The sequence below is a fragment of the Dromaius novaehollandiae genome, chromosome 4 (genome assembly GCF_036370855.1).
Source record: "Dromaius novaehollandiae isolate bDroNov1 chromosome 4, bDroNov1.hap1, whole genome shotgun sequence".
NCBI classification, from domain to species: Eukaryota; Metazoa; Chordata; class Aves; order Casuariiformes; family Dromaiidae; genus Dromaius; species Dromaius novaehollandiae.
This window is the reverse complement of record NC_088101.1, coordinates 24794361-24812055: the sequence shown is the minus strand read 5'-3', so window position 1 is coordinate 24812055 and position 17695 is coordinate 24794361. Positions and strand designations below refer to the sequence as shown.

General features: G+C 36.3%; 1 long non-coding RNA gene across 1 annotated transcript in view; it reads left to right on the top strand.

The window, feature by feature from the left end:
* LOC112980876 (uncharacterized) overlaps positions 1-17695 on the top strand; it is a 137692-nt gene that overhangs the window by 51189 nt on the left and 68808 nt on the right. The window contains exons 9-10 of the long non-coding RNA XR_003258541.2: positions 162-210; positions 1596-1737. This is a non-coding gene — a long non-coding RNA (uncharacterized LOC112980876). The remainder of the gene's footprint in view (positions 1-161; positions 211-1595; positions 1738-17695) is intronic.

Genomic DNA, 17695 nt, shown 5'->3' with positions numbered 1-17695 from the left:
GCTCCTTTGCTGAGCTTCATTCGGTGAAATAGACCTCTCTGAATTTGTCCGCTAAAGGCACTTGTCACCATTTAGTGTAACTCTTTTCTAATATAATATACTGAACATTAGTGACCGCATATGTCTGATTTTTCTCTCTCCTTTTCCTTTTTTTTTTCCAGTGGACTTTAAAGCTCTTTGAATGTACATTCAATATGTAGCAGCTTTCAGGTAAGAAACTACAATGCTATGTATCCAAACTGCTGAAAATATGTAAAATCAAATGTACTACTTAAGTCTGAAATTCAGAATCCCATCTCACCTAGAACAGTTTTCGTTTACCTCACTGGTGAGGCTATTGGCAATGATGTAGCTTTCAAATTGTTTGAATAAATGCTTGACTTCCTCAGCTGAGAATTCTGGGGTCCAATCACCAGTTGCAAAACCTGATTCGTGAAATAAATGCATATCCATAATATCTGCTTCTTTTAAGAATTACTTTACTTTTCCCTACCTAAACAAGTTTTAAACTAGGCTATTAAAGCAGTTGAAAAATGCATTTATCTCATTCTGAACTGGCAGCTCAAATGTATTCAGTGCTTTTTCAGTGGCATTCACTGGTGATGTGCTTATATTAAGGGTCTTGTTTTGTGACAATCGCAACTCTTCCTGTTCTGTACTACTGGACATGTACCCAAGATACCCCCTTCTGATTCTTACATCTGACTGTATCAGGTCACCTACCTTCTGCATGCTTTTGCTTTCTTGTGGAATCACTGCGATAGGAATCTTAGATAAAGATAGCCTTATTTAGTTTACTTCATTAAAGTGTTTTGGCAGTTTTTTTTTAAAATCCACTTTACATTTTCACCTCAATGAGGCTAAATGCTAGTGCTGGAGTATACCTAAGTTGGTAAAACTAAATCGAAATATTTTACTGAGTATAATGTAAGTAATACATTTAGAAGAACAGTCGTTGCCATGCTCTTATGGAGAGATTTAAATCTGTCTTGTAAAACAATACACCTGATAGTGTTAATTGGATTCTAATGTTTGTAATGCTTAGTAACTTTGTTTTTCCCAAACAATAAAAATATTTGGCTGTCTAATGAGGTCATGCAATTACTGCAATTTCACGTTGCAGTGCTGGGGCATGCACAAATGACCAGTTCAACATTTAACTGTCCATTTATTCGTGTGATTATTAGAACAACATATTGTTGTTAAGGTGATGCCAGTTTGGCACAAATGTACATCTGTTTCAAAAAAATCATTAACAGGTTTGTTAACCTTTTCAGAACATTTGCTTTTTCAGGGTGGTAATTTTGAAAGCTTTCATGAAGCTTAATGATGGGCTACCTGTTTGTGAGACAATTTGTTACACCGAAAAGGGAAAAGTTTAGTGCTTCTTTCCAGCACAAGGGCATTCTCTTTGGCAGAATTTCGTGATCTCTAAGTTAGTCCCTTAACATAGCAGAATTCATTCTGATAACTTGTTTCTATGTCCCTCAGGTACGTTATGAATACTGGACTTTCTTGATTTCCTTGTAACAGAAGGACAGCCTACCAGAGAGGTTAGAGCAGAGCAATACCATGACTCATTCTTTTGTCCCCAGCACAGGGACAGGAAAATCTTTGAAAGCTGGCATCCTATTTCCTAATGCAGACCAAAACAACCTTGTCTCATCACAGCAGTGGATGTTCTCTTCATCAAAGTCCTGTAGCAGACCAAACAACACTTCTTTTTTTCCATGCTTGGTATGTACCCAGGTCAGCACCTGCTTTCTTACCATTGGTTTAACAAAACATTACTTCTGACTATCAAGAGGTTAAACCATGCCCCATTGGTAGGTTATCTGCTGCTGTTGCTGCCTCACTGAACAGAAGGAGCAGTAAGATGTATTCTTCAGAGGAGACGTCAAACTTTTCTGTCCACATTGCCTTTCCTATAAAGGTTATGGATTATTAGTAGCATCAGTAAGCATTGACTGATTCTTATCATATATAGTCTTATAATATATTTCAGTTGTCTCAAATCTTTCCTCTTTATGCCCCTGATATCAAAAAGCAACCAGAGATTTATTGTCTAATCCCTGTGTATGTGTTTAAGAACCCCAAGCAGTCAAGCTTGCTAGTGTTGTGTGAGAGGTAGCAGTAAACCACAGCTGTGACTTCTAATTGCCTTAAAAATTATATATATGTTATTTAAGAAAATGAGCAGAGTTCATACTTGTAGCTGGTACCTTATTCTTATGCTAGATGAAGAGATTTACATTAAGAAGCTTATCCATACTGACTATGGTTAATTATTGTTGGAATGCTGTTTAGATACTATGACTGTCACTTCCCAAAACATTGTTTTTGTGTGATTGAAGGGGAAAAAATCTCTTATGTTCACTTTTTTGGAAAACTTGAAGCAAGTATGGCATTTTAAAAAGGGGATAACGTTTTCAGTGTATTCGTTTCATATTTTTACCTCTGGTTCAGAATCCAAGTAGCCAAAACAATTAGAGATTATTGAGTGTGTCAGTTGCTTGTATGATTCAATACTGAACCAGCCTTTGGATGAAATCATGTTTTTGTGGTCCTTCATTTATTAGTATGAGTCTTTATTTCTTTTTATGAACTTTAGCCAGGCAGGCAGGTCTAGCTTACTGGGACTAAAATCTTCTGTCCCTTTACATTTGTTACCTTCTGTGAAACTGGAAAGATGCAGTGTGATAATTCTAGTCTGATGTAGGTTTCTCTCAATTGAATTTCCTTGGCTATTAATGGTAAAGCTTTCCAAATTGCTAGTCTGAATCATAAAAGGATCTGGTGTGATCACTGAGTGATCCAGTACCATTTTAACCTGATACTGTCCCTAATGGATGTGCTTGAATGTGCTCTCACCAGAGACTTGAGTTTCCCATTAGTTGCTGACAGACTTAGGTTAGAAAGTCCCTTTTACTTGGGAGCAAAGATGTCAGACATGAAGCGCAAAAGATGGTTCTCATTCTGAACTCCACGAACGGTATTATTAGCATATAGGGAGGAAGGTCTTGTCCTAGACTGAGCCAAGAAGTTAGCATCTAGCCCTAGTTTGGATTCTAGTTATCCAAAGTGCTGTGTATGTCTGTGGTAGCCCCAGTGGGGATTCCTTGCTTGAATAGATCATGTGAGTGTCAGTGGGACTCTGCTGGCACAAAAGACTGGTCATAAATCCCTGCATAGAGGAGGTAGTAAACCAACAGGGGCTGCGGAGGTCAGTGTGACCAGGTCACATTGGAGCTCAGCTGCATTTTTACCTGGCCCAGTTTTCTGAAGGTGTGCTGCCATCACTTAATCTCTTGTTTGCCCTGGTGGAATGGAAGTACCTTTTGTAGGTTTCCAGGGTACAGAGTACACCTCTGCTTACTCTTTTCCTCACTAGCATCTTGAGATACACCTTGGAGTCAGAGAGAGTGGTTATTCCTCACATCACTGTAATCCTCATTTTTCAGCAGAGCTAAGAAAACCTACTCCCCCTCCCCACCATGGTTTTCAAAACAGTTTCCCAGCTGGTTGTCTGTAAAACTTCTGCTGTCTTGGGCACCTATTGTACGTATTTATATCTAGTTGCTCTAAAACATCAGGAGGCATTCCAGCTACAGCATAGCTGGTTAGCTGCAAAACAAGGCCATAAGAGATTTACAAATAAGTCTTGTGCAGCTGACTGACAGCCTTACTTTTGAGCATCTTTGATATAGAAGTCAAGATCTCCATTAGAAAAGGTTGCACTTTAGCATCCCCTCCCCACTCCCCCTTAAAAATATTCTGAGAATGGGTTGTTAATGTTTCATTGTTATAGCCAGACATTATTTAGCATTATTTTAGGTGTATTTCATCTGAGGAGCAATGGATCAAAAAAATGTGAAATCTCAATGCATCTGAAATCCTAAAGAGGCACAGGAGAATCTAAGTGTCTTCCCTTCCAGACCCCCAATTGATTGGTATATAAAGCTGTGTTGGGAAAAAGAAAGAAATTTCAGAACAGAACAGTTTCCTGATGCTGAAGGAGGGAGGTGGGGTTCTTTGACTTCTACATATTAGAGTTCCTATGAAAAAAGAGTTTTAATTCCCAAGGGGAAGACTAGTGGCTAGATTTTGCCCTCAAATACTTTCGGCAGCAAATCTCTTCTTAAGGCAGAGTACCATGCAATTTTCATTATTTATTTATCACTGCTGAAGGGTTTCAGTTCCATAATACCAGCCTACCACTCATTTGAAGGTTACCAGAAAGTCTCCCTTTTGAACGGAATAGCTGTTCACTGCATGGACTGAAACATTAAAAGCATAGGGCTCAAAAATGAGTAATTTTTTTTGATTACTGTTTTCTGACTACTATTACATCTTACATGCGCACTCTTTTTGTCTCCCCCCCTCTCCCCCCAGTGCCCCACTTACGTGCTCAAATACATGATCATATGAATGATGTTTTGTTATGGCCAAACATAAATATTCAGCTGAAGTAAAGATGAACATTACAACAGCTCTTATAATTGTTCTCAAACATTTTTAATGGGATTAGAAGATGCAACTACATGAGCCATTCAACTTTGCAGTGCCATGAGGTGATACTGAGCAATGGGGCTGTGCATTCAAGCAAAATATTGGTCCCTGCTTGAGCCTAATCCAAAACTTGCAGATGTTCCTGATTGCTTTTTAACTTATTTCAGTTAACATCCCCCCTGGATTCTGTTTCTGTTGCACAGTTGATGGGAGATAATTATGAGAGGAAACTTCCTTTCCTGTCCAACATACATGCAAAGTAGCAGGTAGCCAAAATGCAATCTTCATATGGATTTTCTTGTTTCTGGCTGTTAATGTCCAGTGTCAGCATAGCTAAACTTCAGTTAAAGAATCCTTCCAACCCCATGTCTAATCTAATAGACTTGGTACTGGCTTTTCTGAAATGTTATCTTCCCACTTAAAAATTAGGTGTAAAATATATTCTATACTCAAAACCTGAAAGTATAAAGGCTTTATGACGTCTTCAGCCAGCTATAGATGGGCAGGTAGATGATGATGAAATGGCATTCAGCAAGGTGGAATGAAGTTAATCAGAAGCGGTGTGCTTTAGCAATCCAAAGACTTGGATTGTTGTAATGATGTTTCTGAAATGTTTACTGTGTCATTAATAGACAAGTCTGCTAATCTCTCTGCAACTTTTTTTCTCAAATATAAAACAAAGTATTTAACTGCTGTATCATCTTAACTCATATTGCCAAAGGACAGCATGAACATAAGCTCGGGAGATGGACTACAGATACATGAATAGATATACAATCATGCCTTAGGCCTTATAGTACATTTACTAGGTCTGTTTTTCCTCTTTGTTCCTAATACCAGGCTCACAATATAGGATCATTTTAGGTTCATTTAATTGTGACTTTGGCAGAGGAACAAGAAACAAAAAATACTGTAGATGCCATTTTGTAATATTTCATGCTTCAGCATATTTCATGCTTTACCCTCAGCAGTGATAATACTTCATGCAGGAGAAATCTAGACCTTGACTGTGCACACATTCCTTTAAGCAGTTGAGCTCAAGGTCTAGGATCAGGTGCCTAAAATCTGTGTCCACACTTCGTTATATTCTCGGGGCATCCATCTGACATGATATTCCACCATATATTGCTGATGAGTCTTCCTGTGTCTGTCAAAAGGCTTCCCCCCCCCCCCCCCCCCCCTTAAGCAAGCTGCAGTGTTCTTGCAGAACAGGAATTAAATTGATGGAAAACTGTATGATATGCTAGCATTTTCAGTCAGCACCTATACTAGTGTCCCATTTCTGTGGCATATTATTGTCAAGCAGTTAACTGTTTAACCAACTGAATGTTCAAGCATAATCAGGCTGATTATATTCAAGCAGTTGAAAGTTCAGTGCACAATGAGAAGCGGGATTGCAATTAGCTTCCTGAATTCCTTTGTATGAACCACAGGGGGTGCTTGCAGTCAAGCCTGGAGTCCTGGATAATCTGTATCATCATCACAGTTCTGTTTTTAGTTTCCTAATGTGGTTTGAAAAGAATTCAGCATGGAAATGATGGAAGTCAATTTTTGTATTAATCCTGAGACTGTTGTGAGTGGGAGTAGATGTGTGTTATTTCAGGTTTGTAAAGCAAATAGAGGTCAAGGAGTTAAAATTCTGAGCTCTGAAAATGTAGGACAACTGCTTATTCCAGGTATTCATTAAAGCCAGATCCTAATATATCTCAAAGATTAAAAGGGAACCTTGTCAAAGAAGATTAATTTGCAGCAAAGATACAGAAAGGACGCATAATAGCAATAGTAATATTTTCCTCCTTATTCATTAGGGTAGACTAAGCTCTTGCTTTTCACATATCATGGGGTAGTCCTGCTGCACCTCTTACTGCATCTTGAAGCTACTGCCATCTGAAAAATTTTTTATGTGGAATTGAGAAAATACAGGCCAGTTATTGAGTAAATCTCTTGCATACAAAACAGGGAGCTTGGAAACAAGGCAGTTTATGAATTCTAGTTGGTAACAGTGCAAAAGGCTTGGAAAGGGCTTGCACATTATGAGGATGGCATTATATGAGGCTTTTTAAACATTTTTTGTATTTGCCTTTGAAAACACATGATACTTCAGTATGCGGTGTACGTATCTCTTTATCCTTTGTTGTTTGTCCTCAACAGATATGTTCTTAATAAGAAGGCCTTTTTGTAACGATACTTGTATATTCGTTACAAATGAAGGCTATATCACAATCAGTAGTTTGACGTACTTTTTAAAATACATATTCCTGTTCTCTACAACTCGTGCAGGCAGAGGAGACAAAATCCTTCAAGCCCTGCTCAGGCAGAACTGTTCATTTTAGTGGAAAATTTGCCTAAATAAGGAGTGAAGGAAAGAACTACTGAATCAGTGTTAAAATTAAATTGCTTGGATTTTCTGATGACTGAGATGCAAATGGATTTTTCTTTTTTTCTCCAGTTTGGCTGCCAGCTGGAGAATTGTTTGTTCACTGAATCTTTAAGGATTTTGTAAAAAATAGAGAGCCTCCAATAATAGTGGGCTTTTTTCAGAACACTGTCTAGCTTGTCTGTAGTCAGAAATTTATTGGATAGCTTGTGAGGTTCTTACTTCAAGTCCTCCCAGTCTGAAGGTGATGTGTCTGTCTTCAGTGTGGTGGTACTGGGCAGTAGGTGATTCATTAAGCAGCTTGGGCTACTCTCTTATATCAGGGTCATTGTAAACTAGATACCTCATGGTATGTTCCTCTAAACAGTACTGAGAATAAGAAAAGGACTGAAGAATTTTGTATGATCTTCAGACCAGGCTTAGAGGAAGTACTTGAGTTAACAGTTCCTGAAATACAGAATTAACTTATTCAGCTTAACAAAGGGTGAACATATTGAAACAATAATATAGGTGTAAATGTTGCGTATCTTATTTCGTTCATTAAGATAGTAGCTTCTTTAATGTAGAGCTTCAGAAAAACTGTGAAGTCTTGCTCCAAAGCCTACTGATGCTGAAAAATGGCTTCAGTGGTTTAAATCAAGCTCTAATTTCCTGTTTTCTAGATTGTTCTTCACACATTTTTATGATCCTCTCTGTTAATGGAAAGTTCCTTGCTAACAGTAGATGATGATTGCATGTATGGACATTTTGCTGAAAATATGTAATTTAAACATTACCTTTTAATAGACACAGAGTCTTGCTGGTAAATATTAGTTCAAAGTCGAGATCTGAGCATAAGAAAAAGTTAATCATAATTAACAGCATGTAATGATTCCTTCTGTAAATTGTCATTGATTAACACTGAGGATTATATGTTCCTCTGGTTAATGATTCATAATGCAAATATGAAAAATGAAGTGCATATGTATTATTTCTTGTACAAACACATTTCCAAGTAAATGATATGCAAATTCTCACCCAGTGAATGTTCTGTGGACAATTACATATGAAGGCATTTGTCCAAAATGTTTCTGTTGAATTTCAAGTGCTTTAACTTCTTTTGTTTTTTTCTTCTTCTAAAATACCTCTGATAGTCAACATCCAGCTAAAGAAAAAAATAATAGAAATGGAACAGTAAAGTAAGCTTTCACAGAAAAAATATTTCATGTCACAGATGAGGAGTGTTCCCTCCTAGTTGCTGTTAATTGAACTTTTCTATAGATGATTGTCGTTAATGTTTGTGAATAAATAGATATGATTAGAGGTGCATAAAAACACCAGTGTCTTGAATGAACTGGGCATTCCAAAAGGTATACCAGAAAAGGACCTGATTCAATGTTGCAGCGCAAAACTAGTATCAGAATAACCTTAGAACTATTTTTTATGCTTTTGGCTTGTACTAGCATCAGCTACATGCTTAACTTGTTTAAATAGGGCATTCCCATTCAGTTGCACATTGTCTTACATTCTCCTTCCACATCCGTTCATATTTCAGATGTGTCACTTATCTCACCAAAAATTCCTTTCCCACTATTCTCTTTTATTTCTTCTCACATGTAGGAATCTCCTAAGCATAAGTGACACTTTTGACATGGGAGTTTCTGTCTTTTCCAAAGCTTTCTGTTTTTCTTTTCAATGCCAACTTTATTCACTGAAGGAGTAAATACCTACTCATAATCATTCGATGGGATACCCTAAAGTCTGTAGAAGGAGCACTCCACTGCTGAATTTGAAAAAACATCTCCCCTCCTTCCAAGAAAGAATCAGCTGAAATTGTCTTCTTGCACAAAGCCTGTTGACATGTTCTCCATCTTGCTTGACAGTTTACAACACTCTCTGCGGCCAACACGAATGCAGTGAGAATATCAAGTACCTCATGTTCTCAGGCAAAAAGGCACTGTCAAAAACTAAATTGTCAAAAAAAAAAAAATTGTTAAAACATGTTGAGAAGTAAAATAGCTACAGTCACAAGGACCAGATGGTGCTCATGTAAGGCTTGAAAGAATTAATTATTTTGTTCTGTAGGCTGGTAGCAAAAATATGTTTTCTATATTTAAGTGAAGGTACTTTACTGAAGGGCTTCAGAGTCATTGTAATTTTCTTACAACTCTTGTCAAGTTGGTGTTAAAAGAACTGCAGGCCAGGTAGTTGAAGATAACTTGGTTCAAACATTAGTTGATGGTGCCTTAGAAAGGTAACCCAAACTTAGTTGGGAGAACAGTTTGATGACAACTCCCTGCCTTTTTTTTGCCACTGGCTTTTCTTGTATAGTCCAAACTGTCCTTCTTTCCTTGTCTTTCCTGTTGAAGGTTTTAGGCCTCGTGGCATCATTTGGCCAAGTATTTGATGATATAGAAGACATTAAAAAAATAAAATGAAAAAACAGACTGTGTAGTTGTCTAAGCAATATGTCGTAAACTAATATATTTTAGTATTTTATAAATTATTTTATGAACCCTGATCCCAGAGTTACTTCAACAGCTTCAGTAGAGCCACAGTTCTTCGCTTTAAGAATCCTAACTATTTATTCACTGTTAATTTAAGTATCAGATCACAGTTTAGATGGCTGTGAAAACCTCTTTCATACTTTCAGACAGTTTTATATGTTTTCATCTTTAAAATACATTTAAAGACTGATGAAACAGTTGCTTCCAAGTTCTACTGGTATAATATGGATGCTTACTAGTTAAACTTTGTCTCTTACTGAGCTTTATGCTGTATGCTGTTATATGTTCTATAGCTTACACAAAAGTGTAAGCTTTTATTGGCTTATACCCTCTTGCTGTTGATCATTTTATTTCCTGTGATTTTTTTTCTTTTTTTTAAAAAAAGGACCAGACATATCAAAGGACCAGTGACATGGTGCACCTTCCCTTCTTTCTGTTATTTAGACTATTAAAGACTAAGTCTAAGACTAAGACTGTAATCGTAAATACTTGTTTCAAGAGTTTTATCACAGAGCCATTGCATTTAGTTTCAGTTTACATTTTATTTCCCAAACTTTTGCTTTTCTGGTCCCTGTCTGGTAGAAGAATATATATTCTTTTATTCAGAAATTAGAACAAATCCTTGTTGTTTCTGAGCACAGGACTAGGAATGCCTAAGTCATCTCTGGGTTTTCTTCAGTATGTCTAGATATAATACTGAGTTCTGCCTAGAACATGTACGACGTTGTGCTCATTACAACCCAGTACTTTTGCTTCCTGTGAACTCTCCAGTTGTAAATTAATCTTTTTCAGTATTGTGTTGCTTACTAGAGCCAAAGTAAACAAAAGAGAACAGTTTCTACTGTTACAGACAGGCAGCTCTATTCTATTCTATTCTATTCTGTCTTTAAACCAACACAGTTCTATTATAAAGATTTTCCAGAGAGAACATTTTGACTGTATATACACATAATTGCATAAATATAATTTGTCTCTTAAGAAGACATAGCATTGCAAGCACTGTGCCTGGGGTACTCTAAAAAAGTGTTATTTTCATCTTGAAATGCGTGTGAGAGCGATTCATTTTATAAATAGCATTAGAAGAAATATTTTTACAGAGATTATTAAAGAAGGGAGGTATTACAAAAGTTTGTTGGAATTGCTACCCTCTATTCAGGGTAAAATTTTCAAAGGCATTTTGGGTAATTAGGCTCCTCATTCTTGTCAATAGTAATAGAGTTTTTAACCAATATCTAGGCTGTAAAGGTCTTTTTCCCTGTCCATTTTTTAATTATGGGAACAAAATTATTTCTATTCTTGCCTATTTGTGGATTCAGAAAGCAATGTGTGCCATAAACTCACTCTTCTTCAGTGTAAACAATGTAGTATTTGAGGCAGTGGAGAATAAAGCCCATTTAAAAGTAAAGAAAACATGACCGTAAATAAAAATAAGTATGTTGTTTGTCTATTTGATTACAGTTATGTTCAAGTATAATTCTGTATAGCTGGTGAGATTATATCAGTATAAAACAGGGGTAAAAGAATCACGTTAAGGAAAAAAGAAAACATTTTTTCCTTATACTTGGCCTTTATTACATTTTTTTTGCTTCCCATTTTTCTTTTTACACCTCTTTTGCTGTTCCCGTATTTCCTTCTTTTTTCTTTTTCCTTCATTCTTCCATTGTCATATGTTCTGCTGAAATCAGTGGACTGTGCAATGTAATTGAAAATACTGTTACATTTTTCTCCATTTAAAAAATGAACATTTTACAGCCGTGTCACACATCTTTTCTTTAGTAATGAATGTCTGTCTCTCTAACTCACTCTAGCACAACATGCAAAAAAAGGAGGTGGGGATAGTTGTTGGTTGATCTTCCTTCCTTCTTCCTTGTCCTCACAAGAGAGGACAGCAAAGTTTCTCATAGATTTACCCTTGGAAGACAAATGAGAACATCCAAACCTTTGTGGATTGGAAATCAATGTTCATAAAGCAAGAAAAATGGGCAATGCTATCAAGTGAATAGTTTGCACAGTCAGTGAATTGCAGGAAAAATAGGCCATTTTACTATCCCTAGTTAAGCTGACAAACTGCCGCATGATCAATTCTAACTATCTTTCCCAAGTCTTCCTGGCTCACATGTACACTTCTCTTTTAAAGCATTCCCCTTTCTGCCACAGTGCACAGTGGTCCCAACTGCACATTAGTAGAAGTTTAGTGCTTTTTTTGCTACTGCCTACTTATTTTTTTAAATGGCTGGTCAGTGATAATATTGTTCCTCTGTGTTTGAAATGGTTACCCACACCCTGTGTGCCAGATTTTCTAGGTTTCCTTTTTAGAGCTTACCTTGAAATGCCCTCGCCTTGCCACACTCTAGTTCCATATTGGAACTGTGTATGAGAAAATACTTGTAGCTGAGCATATCCAGATAAATCTAGTAGGGCTCTTTGCTTATGAATGAATCCTATACCTGACTTCAGAACAGAGCATTAGCTGTTCTTTTGCTTCAGGGAACATGGCTTTTGCATTGGTAAGGATTTGTAGAAATAAACTGTGCTTTTTATTTATAAAAGTGGCCATCCTAATTTATAACCCTAATTTATAACTATTCTATCCTGATATTTTCTGTCAGTAGAATGTAATTAAGGTTGCTGTGGAGGACTGTGCAGAATGTCTGTGAACTGAAAGTGTGTTGGTGAAATCTTGGCACTTTTAAAATAGGTGAAAAGTTGGAATGAAGTTAAGAGTTTTTAAATGTGTTTTTGTACAAAATGGGCTAAGGAGAAGCAGAGTTCATCAGTTGTCCTTGCAACAGACGTCTTGGAAGACCCTAATATATATAAAGAGTAGGAGGGCTATATAATCAAAGATAAATAGGTTTTTCAAGCAATTTGCTTGAAATAATGATGCTATGGATACTTCTTACTTCCAATGTAAGTTATCTTAAAAAACTAAGCCAAGACTTCTTGATTTCTATAGCTTAAAGTCTCCCGAACCTCCTGTGTGGTCAATTCTCAAAGTAGCAAAGAAGATATAATTCAACTACATGAAAAACCTGTATTGCTGTAGAAAAAATCAGGTGTAAATCTTTAGAAAGTATTATTTTCGGTCAAACTGAGCTAGATTTCTTGGCACTGAACTGCTCAGTCTCTAATGGAAAATTATATTCCTTTATTTATGAGAGTGAGAGCTAAGAATTTAATGGAAATAATTACCTTGAAAAGAAAGCTCTTTCATTAGTGCAGGAGCAAATGCAGGTTAATTTTAAAGGTCTTTATGTAGTGAAATTATTTTGATCTGTCAGGAAACTTACCCGGATCTATCTGAAGATATTAACTATTCACATTCATTTGAGTAACAGTCACACTAATCTATAGAGAGGCATTAACCATAGGCTTAAATTCCTGAAACTACTGGCTTTAGATTTGCACATTGTAGAGAAAAGTATAGCTACCACAGAGGAAAATTTCAGGCTATTCTCAATAAAAACAGGGTTGCGCATTCTCTGTGTGACAGACAGGATTTTAAAGCTAAAAGCAAACTTGTCTGCCCTCTTTCAGTCTTCCTTCCTGGAAGTCACTATCCCCATTAGCTTGAAAAATTTACAGAACTTACATAGATAATCAGGTAACCTTATTCTGTTGCTTGTAAATAGTTCTACAATCAAGTTTACAAGTTTAGTTCTGTTTTCAATTCGATCTTCTGTTGTCAAACGAATTTAAAACCTGCCAAACTGAAAACAAGCAAACAAAGCACACTTGGCTTGTGTTGTCTTGAGTATGTAGTAACTTTCCTCAGTCTGCTGGCCGTGCTCTTCTGAAATAACTTGTACTTCCTTTTGCAACGTAGGGTGATGCCCGTTGATAACATACAGTATTGTCATCCATTACAAAAATTGTGACTGCTGATGGCTTGGACTTTGATTAAGAAATCAAATTTTGAAATTATTTCTTCTTCTCTAGAATGTCCCATTGTAAGTGTCTGTTACACTTTGATTTTTGTTTCCTTTAATGACCTACACTGATTAAAGGAGAAAAAGCAAATCAAGTATTAGAAGTTATTAGGAAAAGAACAGAAAACATGCAACTCTGTGCCCACATCTAGAATAATGCATGCAATTCTAATCTCCCTATCTCAAGAAATGCATCAGAAGTATGGAATAGCTTCTGTACAGGTTAGCTGAGTGGAATAGGGCATACGTAGGTGCCCACAGAAAGATTCTTTTACTGATATGGAGGAGGAATAAAGGATGAGGAAGGGAACAAAAAGAACTTGAGAGCCAGTCAGATGGGAGTATTAGAACAGGACTAGTAATGTTTTGTTAGGTTCGGAAATTGTGGTATAGTAGCGTGTCACTCGTATTTCTCCAAAGAGACTGTTAAACCAGGATTGACCTGATTTTTTCTCTGACTCAATGAAAACAGTGTTTTATCAAAGAATACATGTTCCTTTACAAGCTCAAGGTTCTAGCATGTCTCTTGTTTCTTAATGTTTGCTTCTTCAGTCAACTATGAGTATATTTTGTTGCAGTAACACCTGAAGAACCAAATCAGGAATTTATGATCAGTAATGATGAATAATGCAAAGATGTCATTGTACCAGACATTGTACCAGTTTGTAATATAAATTATAACATACAGGCAGGAATGAATAAGAAATTGAATAATGATGAGGAGAGAACTAAATAATAGTGAAGACAAATGTTTTCTCAAACTAGTACATGCAGTTGCAACCCATGGATACCTCAAAGAAAGGTATCCATAGGTTTGTTCCAGCTCTTAATACATAAATGAGAACAAATAAGTCTTCATCAAAATATTTTTCAGAAACCCTAGCAGATTTCTTTAAGAGTTGGAGGAGTGAGAGGTGTTCGTTTTCTTCAAAAAATAAGGGAAAATGTTTTTTCCTCAAAAATATTTCTCCTAAAATAGAACATAAATAAAAAAGTTTCATCTACTAAAGACTTTTTTTTTTTTTTAACAACTCCTACAGGCAAGACAAGAATAAAGGCTGTATGAGGACAAACTTGTTAGATGACAGTCCTATTGAAAAAAAGTTTTTTACTTGAAAATGTCTTTTATTCAGACTCTTTCCAGGAAATTGGAGTTCATGGTACAATGCCCTTCTCCTTGGATATCCAAAACTCCCGATAATGTTAGCAGAATTTCTGTTTATCAGGATAACAGTTTAGGTTGTAAGTACCTAAGCATTTTCTCTATTAAATGTACATTTTTCAGTAGTAATGCTCACCCCACCCCACCCCAATTCACGTGCTATTTCACTGCAACAATACAAGGATGGGAAAGAAAATGGTAATTTCTCTTAAGAAATGTCTGGTGCTTGGGCAAATGCTTGCACACAGAGCTTAATTTAGCTGTTGTAGAACCACTATTTAGGCCCAAAATACAGTTTTCATACTGGAAGGCTAGAGCTAAATATTATCTTGTGGGTAAACAGTGTATTTCTTGGCACAGTTAAAGGGTAGGTGAAACCGAGTCTACTCTCTAGTCCTAGATTAAATGGTTTGAAAATGAAGATCAATTCGGGATTGTCCTAGATAAAGATAACCTGGAGTTTCTTGCATTATTTGTAAATGTCACTTTGGAGTATGACTTTGGCTTAACCAGTGTACTTCTGAGCCTCAGGTCTCTGTGCTCTTGTCCATGGCCTACCTCACTATGTCTGTGACTGGGTGTCAGCTTTGTGAAATGATCTCTGCTTTCATATAGGCTGCTATGGGATGTGTGTCATAGAGAGAAATTCTCTCCACCATATGAGTTGTCTTAAAAACAAGCTGCATTATACAGAGGAAAAATAACAGTAAAACTGTTAGGAAACGAAACATAGAGAAAGCAAAGTGGATCTGCAGCTTCAGAAATTGTCCTCTCTTGATCAAATCATTATCAGGGTACTAGCTCTCTCTCATTCATAAACTGCTTCTCTTACCTCATCCATTTACTGGTTGTGGGTATAACTTTAACTGACATATTAAAGTGAGGTTGCGTGGACCTGTTGCAATAACCAAAGATATAGGATATTCAACCACTGGCATAGTTTCATGGAAAGAGAGTTTCCTCTTGGAGGATTTTTTTTTTTTGGGGGGGGGGGGGGGGGGGGGGAGAGAGACTTTCCAAGGGTACTTGCAGAAATACTGGAGGCTTGTCAGTGATGGGGAGGTGTTTAGGAAATAAAGGCAGGTGATTGGGAAAGTTTTTATTAATTTCCATACTGTTTGGATAGGAAGAATTGGCAAACGAGTTTACAACAACAGATAAAGAAATATTACTGGATAGGAGAGAGAGCAACATGGAAAAAGAAACTCCTATTAATGATGTGAACGATAGTCAGATAAGTGGTAGAGTGAGTGGAAACCAGCTATAGAGCTAGCCCAACAGAGTCATCAGAAAAAAGGAACCAGTTTGTTAAATCATGGACCCTTTAGGATAAAATGGAGGCATTTAAAGAACCCATAGAAGAATATATTGTAGGATGCTATTGGAAAAACAAAAACATGGTGAAATAGCATCCATGACTGAGTTATGTGTGTTGAAGCTTCTTCACAGTTCATAAAAGAGAAATGAGAGAGATGGCATCGTACAGACTCTGGTTTGGGTGTGAGCTGATTCAGTAGAATTATATACAAAAGCATGGCTGTGACTGAAGTTGATTTTTAAAAGGACATGTTTTGATTAACAGAAGCTCTTAGTGTAGACTGAGTGGAGTGGAAGATCTCAGGGATTTGTTGGAGTCAAAACAGCAAAATCTTTTACAAATGTATATAACAAGTGTGGGGAGGGCAATGGTAAATGTTCAGAGTTCTGAACTTAATGGGAAAAAAATAATTTCTAGAAGAATGTATGAATTAAGCAAAAGAGTCTCCAAGGAGTAGAATAAATGGACTGATCAAGAAAACAGTTGCGTTTTGGAGATCAACGAGCATAGGGGTAAAATAAGAACTGACAAAAGTTAAACCGAGTTAGATTTCACAAACTTTATTAAAACAAATTTTGAAATATTTTTAAACTATATAAATAAAAACAATAAACTAAGGGACATCCTCAATCAAGTAGAAAATTGGGATATCATACAGAGGGAACTGGATTATCTCTAGAACTAAAATAATAGGAGTGGGATAAAATTCAATCATACAAACTATGTAATATTTACTTGGTGACAGCTAACAAGAATTTATTTTATCAACTGGATAGATGATCTTGAGGAAATGATAGAGAAGGAGAAGGATCTTATATAAAGGCCAGAATGACCGTGAGAGTCCAGTATGACACCACGGTGAAGAATAGGCAGATGTGACTCAAGAATGTATCCAGTAAGGTATTTCAAACAGTTAGAAAAATATTAATACTATTGCACAAGATATTGATGAGTAATGGGAAGACATATAGAATTTGAGTCACCCATTCAAGAAAGGTGGGGTGTGGAGGGGTGCAGAGGGCCTAGAAGGAGATGAAAAATTCATAGAAGGATAATAAGAGCTTGGCACAAGGAAGACTGAGAGAGAATATTACACGCGCGCACACACACAGAATGCATCAGAAGTGTGAATACCAGTGAGGGGTAAGAACATTTTAAGGTAAAAGACATGAAAAAATGTGTATAAGCTAGCCATAGATAAATCTAGTCTGGAAATTAGAAGTAGCTCTCTAACCATCAAAGGAGTTAAAGTATGCAACAGCCTTTGAAAAAAGAGCAGTCAGATGATTACGAGAGTTGTCTAGGGGCTGAGGTTACACAGAACCCGAAAGATTTTATATTTTGTTAAGTAATTGCCAGTTTCTGATTTTAGGTTTACATATATACATGTATATACATATACATATATACATATACATATATACATATACATATATACATATACATATACATATATACATATACATATACATATATACATATATATATACATATATATATATACACATATATATAAATGTTTCAGCCTGTTACTAGCAATTCCTTAAAAAGCAAGCTGTTCATTTTTTGAGATTTGGTTTCAGACCCTGTGGACATGCGTGTGTTCATTAGACTATATGGTGCATTAGAACTACTCGTCTACTCTTAGATGATATGAATACAAGCATTCATGATTCAGTTGTTTACAGTAAGCACTGAATAGACATACATGAATTACTGGGTGATTGCTTTGTGTATGACAGATCCATGACATGGCATTCTTCTGTTTATTATTTGTTTACTTTGAAGCACTTAATTTAGTACTGGGAGAGTAGGTTCCCCAGAAGCAATAAACATGTTACGCATGTTAGTTCGAGCATTTTCACTTCAGAATGTTTTTAAGCCAATGTTTTTAAATTAGATTTCTAGTTAGTT